The 13,445-nt window shown below is 42.0% G+C and overlaps 1 non-coding gene and 1 pseudogene across 1 annotated transcript; both read left to right on the forward strand.

The window, feature by feature from the left end:
* Nucleotides 1-1,053: 1,053 nt before the first annotated feature.
* On the forward strand, nucleotides 1,054-1,225 carry LOC127435513 (uncharacterized; annotated as a pseudogene).
* A 397-nt stretch (nucleotides 1,226-1,622) lies between these two features.
* On the forward strand, nucleotides 1,623-1,778 carry LOC127435506 (U1 spliceosomal RNA). Its single transcript, XR_007896244.1, has one exon. It is a non-coding gene; the product is annotated as a U1 spliceosomal RNA (small nuclear RNA).
* The last annotated feature ends 11,667 nt before the right edge of the window (nucleotides 1,779-13,445 follow it).

Raw genomic sequence — 13,445 nt, forward strand, 5'->3', positions numbered from 1 at the left:
GTCAAGCACACCAACACCATGGTCATTTAACCAACTTTTGGTGCTTTTGGCAGTGTGGGCAGGTGCCAAATCCTGCTGGAAAATGAAATCAGCATCTTTAAAAAACCTGGTCAACAGAAGGAAGCATGAAGTGCCCCAAAATTTCTTGGTGAATGGGTGCAGTGACTTTGCACCCCAAATCATCACAGACTGTGGAAACTTAACACTGGACTTCAAGCAACTTGGGCTATGAGCTTCTCCACCCTTCCTCCAGACTCTAGGACCTTGGTTTCCAAATGAAATACAAAACTTGCTCTCATCTGAAAAGAGGACTTTGGACCACTGGGCAACAGTCCAGTTCTTCTTCTCCTTAGCCCAGGTTAGATGCCTCTGACGTTGTCTGTGGTTCAGGAGTGTCTTAACAAGAGGAATACGGCAACTGTAGCCAAATTCCTTGACACGTCTGTGTGTGGTGGCTCTTGATGCCTTCACCCAAATTCTTGAATCAATTTTGCTTGACAATCCTCATAAGGCTGTGGTTCTCTCGGTTGGTTGTGCATCTTTTTCTTCCACACTTTTTCCTTCCACTCAACTTTCTGTTAACATGCTTGGATACAGCACTCTGTGAACAGCCAGCTTCTTTGGCAATGAATGTTTGTGGCTTACCCTCCTTGTGAAGGGTGTCAATGATTGTCTTCTGGACAACTGTCAGATCAGCAGTCTTCCCCATGATTGTGTAGCCTAGTGAACCAAACTGAGAGACCATTTTGAAGGCTCAGGAAACCTTTGCAGGTGTTTTGAGTTGATTAGCTGATTGGCATGTCACCATATTCTAATTTTTTGAGATAGTGAATTGGTGGGTTTTTGTTAAATGCGAGCCAAAATCATCACAATTAAAAGAACCAAAGACTTAAACTACTTCAGTCTGTGTGCATTGAATTTATTTAATATACGAGTTTCACAATTTGAGTTGAATTACTGAAATAAATGAACTTTTCCACGACATTCTAATTTATTGAGATGCACCTGTATAAACGTGGAAAAATGTGGATGTCAAAAAGAAATGGTGACAATAAAACTTTTCGAAAGAAAATCTGTTCTTATCAGTTTAATATCTGATACGTCCCCTATCCGGGGACCATATATTACATTGATTTTTGGGCCTGGGAGATGGAAGCGGGGCTTGCTCCATCCACTCCACGTATCAACTTGGTATTGCAGTACCTCCAGGCACAGTGCGCTCCCCTTTCATGGGATCAAAATTTGTTATGAAAAGCAGGGATCTTTGTTTACCAATAAAACAAGTGTCTGAGAGCGGGCAGGCAAATGAGGAAACTTTACTTTAGCTCTCGTTCAGGTGTTTTTTCGTACCCGTGAACGGACCGCTGACTCGTCGGCCAAGAGCGAATGGTATAGTGGTGCTGTCGCTCACTCCTGAGATCACAAACCATCACAAGGCAGAAAACTAATCCACAGACTTGGTAGCCTTAAAAGTTGGAATTGAAAGTTGATGTACATGCCTGTCTAATTGCAAAGCGCAGTCATGTACTGGGAGTTGTGGATCATTTGTTTGTATATGAGGTCAACATTGGTATGAATGGAAAAGAGGAGAATGGGTGCTCTGCCCTGAAGCCTGTGTAATTATACTTACCTGGTATGGAAGACACTATGATCATGAAGGAGGTTCACCCAGCGCGAGGCTCGACCATTGCACTTTGGCTGTGCTGACCCCTGCGAATTCCCCAAATATGGAAATCTCGACTGCATAATTTCTGCATCCGTGTTCTCCCTTGGTCATTCATTAAAAAAGAAAGCTATCACCGTTGTGTTCGTCGCGCTGTGCTGTCAATTGCTGTGCTTCCCCAACAGCGAACCTCGATGTTACTTTCTGTGCATACAAGATCGTTCATTTTGAACTGGTTGGACTTTAAGACAGCATAAAACAATTTTGAAAAACTTGCATTCCTTTAAACAATATTGTGAATCATAAGCAACGTTCCTGTATCAGTAGCAGATACAGTTACCGTATATTTCTCGTTTGCATCTCTTTCTGTAGAAACGGAATCCTCCCTTTGCCCCAAATAGCTACTCTCAAAGCGGGGAATACAGGTTAAAGTGCAATTGACATGGCTCTGAGCTGGGGTGTGGATACAAGGCGCTGTTTTAATGTGGACGCATTCAAAAACAAATTAAAATGTAACATTCCCTCCATTGAAAAGAAAATCTTCCGTTGTCACAGATAATTTCAACGTGGGAAACATACACGTTAAAGTTCAATGTTGCTTTCTTTAACAACACCACAACATGGAGTACATGCTGGCAACGGATTCCGTTTTCCCTCCAATCTTACTGATTGAGACATTGGGGAGGGGGGTGGGGATGCGTTGACAATGTTTATACTTCTTACCCCTTTTACATGGAAAGGGAACGGTAACAGAACATAGTGGAGTGCACTCTACGGCATGACAACACCAAGGACAAATAATGATAATTGCTTTCTTTAACAATGCCACAACATGAAGGAGTACATGCTGGCAACAGATTCCGTTTTCCCTCAAATCTTACTGATGTTAAGTTTAGTGGAAAAGTAAGTCAAATAACACTTGTATGAAAGCACAGGGAGGAAACAGACATTGGACATAATAAATACTGGGTAAAATAAAACTAAACACCAGGATGTGTGCTTAAATGTGAATGGGTCATAAAAAAAAAAAAAAATTAAAAAAAGATTTTCCGGCTTACAATTGATATTTTTAATCAGTTCAGTTTTTACCCATAAAAGCTGAGGGTAATGCCGAGTTTACACTACACCATTTTAGGCCCGATTTTCACTCACCAACAGTTTTGTTGAGATCGCCAACAAAAGCCTGAAATCATAGGCAAATCAGAGCTCGCTCCCATGAGCGACGAATGCAATGTATGAATTATCAAAGATGCGATCTGAGAGAAGCGCCGATGTGTCACCGATGTCAGCGAGATATCTAGCATGTTAAATATCTGGACCTGTCTGCAATTCCAAATCACGCAATGTGAAATGTGTTTTGACTGAATACAACTGCAGCATTGACATACAGCCAATGAGAGAGCAAGAAACGGGGCACTGGAAATTTCAGTGGGAGGAGTCCTGATGTACCTGCAAAAGAACATCAACTAGCATGGCTTCGATATCAAGAAAGTCTCATTGGACCAAAGAAATGGAGGAAAAATTAGTGGAACATTGGCTGGAGCACCAGTGCCTATTGGATGTTTCCTCTGAACTGTACCACAACCGGGTGGAGAAAGAGATGAGTTAGAGAGAAATTGCCAATTCTCTTGGACAGTCAGGTAAGCAAATAGGTACATTTTTCAGTAGGTGATACTTTTTCATATTGTAATGAATCAAATATATGATGCTTGGAAGGCAGGGCCAGGAGGTCAAAGGCACTGTATGGACACCACTAGAGGTGCTCTGGGGTTAGAACATGCATACGTGGGGTTGTCCCTCAGTCTCCTAGTGTCCACTCCCCATAAGCTCCATTACAAGTGTCCAAAGAGTGTAATTTTGTCCCCTTACCTACTAGTCTTCCCAATGGTCTTCATCACATCCATAAAGTATCTACAGTGCCCCCTTGCCACCTAACCTTCACCATAGTCTTCCTCATGTCCATAGAATGCCTATTTGTCCCCTTACCTACTAAATAACACTTTTGCATGCCAGAGCCTCTGGGATGCCCACCGATGCCCATCGTCGCCACAGTTCGTGACGGGTGGTGCCTGGGCATGGGTTTTTGGTCGTTTATGGCACTTAATGTTTTTTGCCTGGTTTTCACTCGGTTTTGCCCCAGACCACATAGTGGGTGCCTGCTGTGCCCGCCCAGTGCCCTTTAAACCCATTTCTTTGACTTTTGACCAAAACGGCACCGAAAAGGCCACCCCCCTTAATATGTTGTCGAGGGACTCTCGAGGTGTCACCATGTCAAATTTGGGGTCTGTATGACCCCCCGGATGTGATGCACATGGGATGTACCCTGGAAATCTATTTTAATTCAGATAGGCTTTCTGTGTACAGAGTGGTTTTGTTTGCAAATTATGCACTTTATTGAACTGCAAGTTTGATAAATACCACTATTTGACTGTTCTGGGTGTAAAACAAGTGGTTTAGTTGAGAAAAGTCAGCTAGTTAGCTCAGAAGAGAGCACTTCCTGTGTTTTTGCCATAAGTGCCCACCTGCAACTTAATTGACAAGCTCCACATAGGCTGTCCATGGACAGATGTTTTTACACAAAGTATAAATGTTTATGAATTGTAAATTGCATAAATGTGTTCAATGGGAAGCCCTGAGCTCCTTGCATTTGGTGTAATCCCAAAACTCATCCAAATAACTATAAATTATCTGATGAATGTACTGGTGCATTTAGGCCTCTCAGGCAGTCTGTCTTAGGTTTCTATGACAGACAGAGAGATATATTGAAAATAATGTCTTAATATGTCGATAAGGGGCACTCGACATGTCAGCATGTGCAATTTGGGGTCTGTAGGACCTCAAGGAGCGATACTACAGTGCATCCCATGTGCAACTTGTTCCATTCATTTCCATAGGCTTTTCATGTACAGCACTTAGAGAGGTCTGATCGTCCCAAAATTGACATATGTCTCATCATGGTGCCCTGTTATGGTGTCCAGAGCTCTGCAGCCCTACAACCTTTTTTAATACTTAATTGGCCCAAAAATTGGACAGCGTCCACGGTCTGCTTATGGATTTTGCACTGTTTAAGTTGCAAGTGGGACGTCTAGAAATGGGGGTTCCAAAGGTCACAGGACCTTGAAATTTGAGATCCTCGAATGTCAGGGGGCCAAAAAAGGGCCCCAAAATATGGGGTCTCTAGAAACTTCCTGAGTGTAAATCCCAACACTACCCTAGTTGTCTCCAATCTAATTCAAGAGGCTCTGTTAAGCTTTGAGTGCAAGAGGCCTGTGTGAGAGAATCATGCATAAACTCTAAAAAAGACTTTTCCTCTATTCTAGAGCCTCGTGCTCTCGATATGTCTTTCAAGGGACATCGGGTTACCACTGTATGAAATGTGCTGTCTGTGGGACCTCTGGGCTCCCTGCCAGGGCGCATCCCACGAGCAACTTATTCCATTCATTTCCATAGGCTTTTCGTGTACAGCACCTAGAAAGGCCCGATCATCCCAAAATTTACATATATGTCTTGTCACAGTGCCCTGTGTCAGTGTCCATAGGTCCGCAGCCCTGCGACCTTTATTAATACTTAATTGGCCCAAAAAGGGACAGCGTCAATGGTCTACTTATGGATTTTCCATTGTTTAAGTTGCAAGTGGGATGTCTAGAAAAGGGGGTTACAAAGGTCACAGGACCTTGACATTTGAGATCCTCGACTGTCAGGGGCCCCCGAATTGGGCCTCAGAATATGGGGTCTCTAGAACCTTCCTGAGTGTAAATCCCAACCCTACCCTAGATGTCTTTAATCTAATTCAAGAGGCTCTGTTAAGCTGTGAGTGCAAGAGGCCTGTGTGAGGGAATCTTGCATAAACTAAAAAAAAAGACTTTTCCTCTTTTCTAGAGCCTCTTGCTCTTGATATGTCGATAAGGGGCACTCGACGTGTCAGCATGTGAAATTTGGGGTCCGCGGGACCTCTGGGCACTCTGCCAGGGCCCATCCCATGAGCAACTTATTCCATTAATTTCTATAGGTAATTCGTGGACACCCCTCAGAAAGCTCCAAATGACTCCAATTTGAAATCTATAGCTTCTCAGGGGCCCCTTAGACAGTGTGCAAAGTTTGAAGTCTGAATTAGTTTGTTAAGTGCTGTAGGTGCTACTGGTTGTTTAAATCTGTGTTAATATCAGAAATAATTAATAATTATTTCTTTAGTTATTAATTAATTGAATCTAACTCATTAAAACCTCATATGGGGCTCCAGTAAATGTAGTGCGCTACGTTTAGGAGCGGGTTTGGTTATTAGCAATAAATAATAATTATCAAAGATAATTATTAAAATCAATGGAACACTGATGAGAATCAATGTTAGCTTTTTCTAATCCTTTAAATCAACAATTATCAAAGATAAACGTTAATTGTTAACATCTGTGAAACATTAATTGAAATTAACACTAGCTTATTGATCATTCAAATTCAACAATCATCAAAGATAATTATCAATTATCAAAAATCAATAGAATATTAATAAGGATTAACATTGACGGGGCACCACCCTGGAATCAGGGACTAATAACCAGATAGTATAACAGTCTCAATATTAGATTGTTTTCGGGAAAAAAAAACAATGAATGAAGGCTTGAATCCGAGCACTGACATCCCGTCAGCATGACACAGGTGTATGCAAAACAAACCAAAACACTTCTCTTTGTAATACAACAAAGTTTATTTATGCAGTAATATCAATTAATAATTAATACAATGCAGTCAATAAACTTCCGACTTACAACTACAAACTAAACAGTGATATGATTAGATATGGAAATCAAAATAATCCTATAACACGAGGGTGTGTGTGTGTGTGAGAGCAAGTGTGTGTGTGTAAGGAGGGATGCTCACAAAATGGCGGACGTGACTCTCGTGGAGAGTATGTGGGCAGAGAGAAACCAGTCAATGGCGTCTACCAGTTACTGCGTGTATCCGCTTGTACGATAGCTTAGGGACAAAGCTGAGCTTTATCACGAAGCTATCTACTAGCCAAAACATGTGTCCGAGAATGTTTGTGAGGGATTGCGCGTGCGTGTGTGTGTGGTTAGTACGAGAGAGAGAGAGAATAAAGTGACGGCCCCAAAGCCGGTTTCGTGATCATGGGAGAGGAAGCAGCTGTTAGTTTATCACTCAGAGACGCGGTGGACGGCTAGTAAACTGTCCCGGTCTTTGATTCTTTAATGGATAAACTCAGTTGCCGGTCTCACCCGCGATGGCAGAAATGCACAACAGTCCAATGTGGTTGGACCACAATAAAGCAAATCAAATTCGTGATAATTAATACAGAGTATTAATAATGAGCGGACATGGCGGTCCATAAACTGTACAAGCAATAACCTTGGTACACCAGAATAACACACTATAATATTCTATCTCTGCCCAGACGTAAACCTCTTACTTGAATCGCATGAGGATGAAACTCCGACTCGGTTCCTCGAGGCTTGGGTGATGACGGGAGGCCGTTTCCTCGCTCTGTCGGCGGGCGGTACGGCTGCTGATTCTCATCCAATAGGAGTTGAGAGTTCGATCCTTTAGTGAGCAAGGCTTCGTGGGATTTGTAGTCTGTTTTGGACTCCCTTTGTTTGATTTTGGCGCGATTTTTATCAGTATAATTTATAACTTATGTGGAGGCCTGAATTGGTCTTCTGTCTGACTACATGAGGCCCAAAAGTGCTTAAATGGCTGACTTGTGCACCTAAAATGACATTTCCAGAATATTTTTCTTGATTTTTTGAAATACTTCCCAATAGGTGAGAGACACACATTTTTTATACTTTGTTTATGAGGGCCCAAAGATGAAGTATTCGTAGCCCCCAGGTCTTACGATCAAAATTAAGGTTATTTTCACCAGTTCATACAGGAAGTGCCCACCTGCAACTTATTTGACAGGCTCCAAGTAGGCTGTGAGTGGACAAACGTTTTTATGCAATAATATGCATTTTTATGAGTTTTAAATTGCATACATGTTAAGTGGTGTGTCCAGAGTATTATTCAAATGGTTTTATTTAAACATATGCACCTAAATAATAAGTATGTCTTGAAAATGGATTGTCCAGAGACCACCTATCTGAGGCCCATCAAGTAAGTTGTACTTGGGAGACCATAGCTTAAAATCTCTTTCCAAACAGCATCCCACCTGCAACTTATTTGACAGGCTCCACATAGGCTGTCTGTTGACAGACGTTTTTGACATTGAAGTTATTGCAAAATGTTCTATGGTGTGTCCAGAGTGTTATTCTAATGGTTTTATTTAAAAATATGCACCTAAATAATAAATAATACAGGAATCCCTGTCGCCGATTCCTCGTGTAATTTGAAAACCCTACAACTTCCATGACAAGACAGACAGTTGTGTAATATGAACGGTACCACAATCCGACGCCTTTGAAAGTTGTGTAGTGTGTAGGAGGCATTAAACAGTTATTTATCATCTTGTCATAATTATTATTATTATTTTTTCATAAAGGGCAACTTGACTGGTTGATTATTTTATAACTGAATTTTGCTTAACAAATAATGCCAGCGTTGATAACACCAGTGACAAATTCTCTTAAAAGATGATCTTTCTAATATGGTGTCAATTCCATCACAAAACATATACCACTAATCAGACAAAAATCAATAAATCATACCATTAAATATATTATATTAACTGGTATATTTCATATATATTTCAATAAATATCTTTAACATGAACTAAATAGTTTACCACCGATGACATATTTAAACGAATCATGTGAAAACATTAGAGTTAAAATGTCAAATATCTCTTTGGGCAGACTCTTCTTTATCTGAACTTTGAAACTGGGAGTTCTTTCACACAAGCTGAATTGACTTGCGCTGTATCAAACTAAGACAAAGAAACTTCGGCATTCACCGATCTGAGAGATGAGCTGTATCTGCTTTAGAAGTGGACACCTTCACCTAAACACGCAGGAGTACCTACGTGCTCACAATGGATTCCATCTTCCCTCTAAGCTCACTGTTCAGTTTAAGAGAAAAGTGAGATTAGCCTCACTTATTAAAAGTACAGAGCCGAAGTTAAACTTTGGACCCAATCGATGCGAAAAATAAAAATAAAAAGTCACGATTTGCATTCATATCAGAATTAAATGGTCTGTTCAGCTGCCGTGTTTGATTACTCTGAAACAAAGAGACCTCAGCGTCCTTCACTGAGAGATTGAAACAAAGCTCTGTATAGTATCAGCGTTGGTTGGGCACGCGTTGACAATGCTTACATTTTGTTCCCCTTTTACATGGAAAGGCAGTGGGTAATAGAACATTGCGAAGGGCACACTACAACAACGAAGAAGAAAACATAAATCCCAAATGATCAAACGTGAGTAGAAAGATAGGTTTGGCTTCTGAACGTGGTTTCAACTCTAGGTACGACACATCAGCGACCATCGAGCTAAGACACATAAAAGAGGCGCCTTATAGTCTCAGTGTTTCATGTGGACACATTCACCACAACATGCCAGAGTACGTGCTGGCAATGGATTCAGTTTTCTCTCCAAGCCTACTGATGTTACATTTGAGAGAAATGTAAGTTAAGCCCCACTAATTTTAAAGTACAGAGACAAAATAAAACAATGGGCCCAAATGGATCCGAAAAAGCCATGATTTGTGTTCTTATGTGAATAAAATAGTCAGTTCAGCCGCCGCATTTGATTACGCTGACACAGAGAGACCTCGGGGTCCTTCATCGAGACACTGGGTGTGGGTGGGGACGTGTTGACAATGTTTATACGTCTTACCCCTTACCCCTTTTACATGGAAAGGGAATGGTAACAGAACGTAGTGGAGTGCATTCTTCTGCATGACAACACCAAGGACAAATAATGAATCCCAAATGTTCAAATTTGAGTAGAAAGATCTGATTGGCCTCTGCACTCCAGCGGCCTTCGTGCTGAGAGATAGACATCAAGTGATGTATCATTTGAGCATTTGTTGGGGAACAATGCTTTGCTTGTTACGCTGAAAAGTGTTGCATACTGACATGAATTGCTTCGAGGAGTGGCATGGTCCATTTTGTTTGGTCCTGCACTGGTCAAACCGTCTATGTCTGCTTGTTTGTTTGTGACCTTTGACGCGCTCACCATGACCTCATCTCGCTTTGCCATTTCAAGTCCTCTCATGGCGTGACTACGGCATTGCTTCTCAGTCTTTTGGCTAAGATCAAGAGTGGGTCTTTGATCAAAAGAGAAGAGAGCATGGTGGGATCATCTGCACCCTCAGTGCCAAGAGCTGGCCGGAGAAATACTTTGCAATTCCAGTTGAAAGAACCAGGAGCAAACATGATTGAGAGAAAAGTTTTTGCCAGGTCAGTGTTGTTCCAGGAGCTCAAGATGAAGGTGGAGGATGTGTTCTGTTTACAAACAAACAGGCAAAAAAAATGTTATGATGTAACCTTGAATACTGGGGAACTGTTTAAAACTGCAATGGAGAATTTTGCCAAGTGTGATAAAGTAGGCCTGATGGCGAAGTTCAATGTGAAAAGTTTGGACAGACATAATTTTAGAGTGATTACACTCCATATTTACAACCCCTATGTAACAGAGGAAGCACTGATTGCCTTTGTTAAAATATGCAGAGGTACTCACATCAGCCCAGTATATAAGAGACAGTGTGGGGCTATGGACAGGGAAGAGACAATTTCAGGTCCTTTTAAAGGCCGAAGAGGGAGGATTTGAGGGATTAATTGACCCACCTGCATTTTTCAACATCGGAGTGGACAATGGTTTTTAGTTCTACTCCAGGCAGCCACCATTTTGCAGAAGGTGCAAGAGGTATAGGCATGGGGATGGGAAGTGCGGGGAGGAGAGATGTCGCCGTTGCGCTCAGATTGGCCACATGGCAAAAGATTGCAATGTTCCAAAAGCCTGTAACCTTTGTGGGTCGCTAGAACACCTTGTAAAAGAATGTTTTCCAAGGGCAAGATCATACTAGGAAGTGGTGATAGGAGAGAAAGAGGATGTAGTTGCAACGGAGTGTGTGGAGGCTTTGCCCGAAGTAAGATATAATAAGAACTTACTCAAGAAACGGGGAATCTGGGGAGGGGCAGAAAATGAGGGGAGATGAGAAGGGGGAGATGGAGAAGATGGAGGAAGTGAGCTGTCTGGATTACAGCGAGACAATGGAGGAAGTGGAGGATGCTGAGGAGCCTAAAGGGGATCTTGAGGGAAATAAGGTACAAGAAACGAAGAGGGATGAAGGCAGAATGGAAGAGGAGGCCCAAATTGAGTTTGTAGGGCCCTCAGAGGGGAAGCAGCTGATCAAGAAAGCTGATAAGAATAGGGGGAGGTCAAGCAAGAAAGTGAGGGTGGAGGAGGATTTGAAGTCTCTTTTCGGAAGAGTTGTTGTCAACAGACATCCAGGAAAGCCTAAGGATGGACAATGCAAACATCTTGCTACAATTATCGAAGGGGTGGGAAAAGAGGGAACAGGGGAAGTACGAAGAGGAGCCAATGAGCTTAGATGGACCATCGATAGTGTGTTCGGAACTGATGGAGAGTGAGAGTGAAACTATGACGCAAGAGGGGAAAGAGAATAAGGGGGTATTTTGGGGAAAATAGAAAGGGGTAATTATGGAAGAAATACATGCTGGACAAGGTATTGACTGTGGGAACGATTAATGTAAGGGGACTGAGGAACACTGTAAAGAGAAGAGCTGTTTTTTCTTTTTTGCATGAATGTAAGTGTACTTTTTATTTATTGCAAGAAGTTCATTTAAAAAGGAAACTGTTTAGTGAGAAATGGGGATGGGCAGGGCAATATGGAGTGTGTGTGTGTGTGGGAGGGGGTTTCTTCCGGGGTTGGGATGTTATTTGGAGAAAGAGGAATACAAATGGGAAGACAATTTACTATTGCTCAAGGAAGGGCCATTGGGGGGGGGGTGTAGAATATAGGGTGATTACAGTTCAAGCTCCACAAAAGGTGGAAGAAACGAGGGAATTATTTCAGGAATTAGGGGTTGTATGTGCTACAAATAAGCACATTATATTGGGGGGGGGGGGGATTTTAACATACAATTAGGGGATAGAGGGGATAGTAGTGCAAGAGTACTGGAAGAAATGGTTTCGGGACACCACCTGGAGGATGAAGGACAAAGTGTGGCTCCAAGAGCTGTGTTGCCAACATGGAGAAATTCCAGAAGGGTGGAGCAAAGATTAGATTATATTTTTTCTTCTCAAAATGTATTGAGGTTGAAAGGGGTGCAGTGAGGCCTGTATTTTTTTCCGATCATGATATGGTGTATTTTGTTTTCAGGAATAGTGGGAGTTTTGGGAAGGGATATTAGAGTATGAACACACAAGTGTTAGGGGAGAAAGAATTTTGTAAAGGATATGCAGAATTCTTTAAGGGGCTGGAAAGTTTGAGACCATTTTGGGATGATATAGTGGGGTGGTGGGAGATGGTAAAGGAGCATTCAAAAACATGGACAGTAGGTTATTGTAAGAGGAGAGCTAAGAGGAGGATGAGGGAGGTGAGAAGACTTCAGAGGGAGCTAGAGCTGAAATATGAAGAGTATAATGTGGGGGGTACATTTGTATGGGTATGTTTCATTAAAAAAAACTAAAAGAGATATATGAGAGAAGGGCTAAGGGGTTTTTGGAATTTAGAGAGGAAGGGGAAGGATGTACAGCCTCTCTCTTTAAATCGGTTAGGGAGGGTAAGGGGAGGCAAATAATTGTAGAGTTGAAGGATGGGGAGGGAGGGGTAAAGACAGAAGCAGGGGATATCGTTGAGTGGGTGTCAGAGTATTATGGGGAATTCTTCAGAGCATGAGAGATCACATAAGGAATGAGTGAAAGGTTTGTAAACATTTTAACTAGCACAGTCCCTGGGGAGATTGGAAGAGAATTAACAGCCCCAGTCACACAAGAGGAGGTGGAGGGAGTTTTGAGGAGGAAGCAGCAAAGAAGGGTATCAGGGATTGATGGGTTGCCAGTGCAGTTCTACATTAAGTTTTGGGATCTTTTGGGACCCCACTTGGTGGAGATAGTTAAAGCTGTATTGAGAAAGACGTATGTAGGGGACTCAATGGCAACAGGCCAACATTAACTCTTTTGTATAAGAAAGGGGAGAAGTCGGACATCACAAATTATAGGCCACACACAATGCTCTCTGTGGACTGTATCTTAGTTGCAAAATTGTTGGCGGATAGGCTGAAGAAAGCACTTCCTTATGTAGTGCAGGTGGATCAAACATGTGGGGTAGAGGGACGTTTATTAAATGGAATTTATGATTGATTAGGGATGTGATAGCGTGGGCAGAAGATAGGAACCTGCCCTTAATGTTGGTGAATTTAGATCAGGCAAAGGCTCTTGTTAGGGTAAGTAGAGAGTTCCTATTCAAAGTGATGGGGAAAATGGGATTAGGTGAAGGCTTTATAGGATGGGTAAGGGCATTGTATGAAGGCTCAAAGTGCATGGTTAAAGTAAACAGGAAAATGGGACAACCTTTTGAGTTAAGAGAGGGGGTGAGACAGGGGTGCCCCCTATCTCCTTTACTTTTTGTGCTTTACATGGAGCCAGTAGCTGAAGCAATCAGAAGAGATACGAGGATAAGTGGGTTTTTAATACCAGGGGCAAATGAAGCAGTGATAAAACTGTCACAGTATGCGGATGATACCACGTTATTATTAACGTCAGACAGATGTCTGCAGAGAGCATTGTGCATTTTAAGGAGTTCTCTTTAGCATTGGGTGCTGTGTTAATAGTTATGAAGTCATCAGTTATATTTTTTGGCAGTATGA

Source organism: Myxocyprinus asiaticus, chromosome 45 (genome assembly GCF_019703515.2).
Source record: "Myxocyprinus asiaticus isolate MX2 ecotype Aquarium Trade chromosome 45, UBuf_Myxa_2, whole genome shotgun sequence".
Lineage (NCBI taxonomy): Eukaryota > Metazoa > Chordata > Actinopteri > Cypriniformes > Catostomidae > Myxocyprinus > Myxocyprinus asiaticus.